The following is a 2,193-nucleotide window of genomic DNA, read 5'->3' on the forward strand; positions in this document are numbered from 1 at the left end:
AGTCAACAAGCTCAGTATGTTCAATACACAAAATTCATCCTCAATGAAATGTAAACATGAAGTGAGCATCTGAAATTAGTTACGAAACTGGCAAATAAAGCAATAAACCAAGCAGCGTGTATTACGTGCTTTATCTATTTATGAGCTCTTGGTTTGATATTTAACGTGAATAGTAGTATTTGCACAAGTTTACAGTGATGTTTTCAATGATGTTTTCGTTGTACTAGTGTTAGCAAGAGGTCGTTATTATACCAACACAGGACAAATGATAGCCCTGTCATGGCATTTGTAACACAAGACAACGGCTAAAATCGATACTTGGCCTATACGATTAGTTTTATCTCAATAAGACAACATATCGCAGCGATGGATCCTCGATTTAATTGTTGGCTAGAATTGTAATATGCTTATTCTCCTCAAAACAATGTAATTTTGAAGGAATAGATAGCTGTTTAATTGGTGCCTTTTTTTTCTTGAAACATAACAAATACCTTAATAGACGATTCCACACTTTGCTGATTACTACGCCCCTCCAGATCATGTAAAGCAAGTGAGCGCTGTGACATTGATTATTTTTTTGATGAAATATTTTCTCGTAAACTTGATTTCACAAATGAAGACCTGAATATAAAAACCACCCAAGTCCAATTTTTGGCCAAATTCAGTTTGACATGGGAAATTGTAGCTTATGCATGGACTCATCTTGTGTATAAATGATAAATCCTAATTACCTCCGGAAGTGCCTGAAATGAATGAGTTGAATCGTATATTAATGTAAGAATGAAGGACTTGGGTCACTCTTACATTCATATAATAGCTCCCTCTCTCATCCTTCTCTCATCTCTATAACAGAATATCATGTATATGAATCAAAGAACGACCCAAGTCCATATGAATCAAAGAACGACCCAAGTCCACCACACAAAATGGCCTATCCACAATTAATGTAAATGTTAATTGTCATATGTTCTAATTTGCATATACAATGTTGCCTTCCCATCATAGTCAAATAGAATATTATTGGACAAATAAAAGAGATATGATGTTTTTTTTTTTAGTTTACTCGAAATGGTCTTCCATGGACTTGGGTCGTTCTTATATTCATATACTCAAATGGTCATTTTTATAGTATTAAGCTGACCTGAATACGAACATCATACACACCAATAGACACACAGACACACACAATATATATATATATATATATATATATATATATATATATATATATATATATAAATATAGTGAAAACTTTGAGCAAAGAAAATGGGTTTTCATCGGGATTCGAACCCGAGACCTCCGGATTGCTAGACCGGTGCTCTACCGACTGAGCTATTGAAAGCCCTAGATCGGTGTTCGTCCCAAACCCTTAACTCTCTTTGCTCGTGTGGTCAGAAACTATGTCAGAAGCAAAGAGAAGTGATAACAATGATATATATTATACACTAATCACATAATTTACATACTTATATATATAGAGAGAGAGAGAAAGAAAAAAAAAGTTGAGCAAATATATGTGTATGTGTTGTGTGTGTGTCTCTGTGTGTGTGTGTGTATACATAAATGTACATTTAACGGGCAATCCATTGGAGCTTTTTGTTGATATCTTAAAACCTGGTAATGGGATAAGTACTGAACAAAGCTTAAAATTGGCATATTGTGAATACAACTATAATCAGGAGGTGTAATCAAATTTTGTAATGACATCATAACACGCAAAAGTGATTGACTTGTCAACAGTTTGTTCATTCATTTCTTCAACGATATGAAGTATGTTAGATATTTGCGACAAAACAGCTACAAAATAACACGATTTATTTTATATTGTGATTTTGCCTAAACCAAACTATCATGTAGCTCGACTCTTCTTTAGAACAAACACTATATAAATGAAGGGTGGCGATATAACACAAAAAATTATTTCTGATAGCTTACATGGCAAAGAAAACAATAAAAAGAAGTAGTGACAAAATAAATACTATAAAGTAAGTACACCTCTAAAAAAAAGTCGGCAGGGAGAAGTTTAAAACGGCTTTAGCGCAAAAGGACTATTTCCCCTTGCGATTGAACATGAACATTTGAACCTCTGACCTTCACTTTATCAAGCTAAAATGACTGTTTTCGACGTGAACATGAAATATTGTTCAGAAGGACAAAAAAATTATTACGCTTTTGGCGACCATTAAGAACATA

General features: G+C 33.6%; 1 non-coding gene across 1 annotated transcript; it reads right to left on the reverse strand.

The window, feature by feature from the left end:
• Window positions 1-1,269: 1,269 nt before the first annotated feature.
• On the reverse strand, window positions 1,270-1,343 carry Trnaa-agc (transfer RNA alanine (anticodon AGC)). Its single transcript has one exon. It is a non-coding gene; the product is annotated as a tRNA-Ala (tRNA).
• Window positions 1,344-2,193: the final 850 nt, after the last annotated feature.

Source organism: Diadema antillarum, unplaced genomic scaffold (genome assembly GCF_040938485.1).
Source record: "Diadema antillarum isolate AM-2024a unplaced genomic scaffold, OU_Dant_1.0 seq00000708_RagTag, whole genome shotgun sequence".
Taxonomy (NCBI): Eukaryota; Metazoa; Echinodermata; class Echinoidea; order Diadematoida; family Diadematidae; genus Diadema; species Diadema antillarum.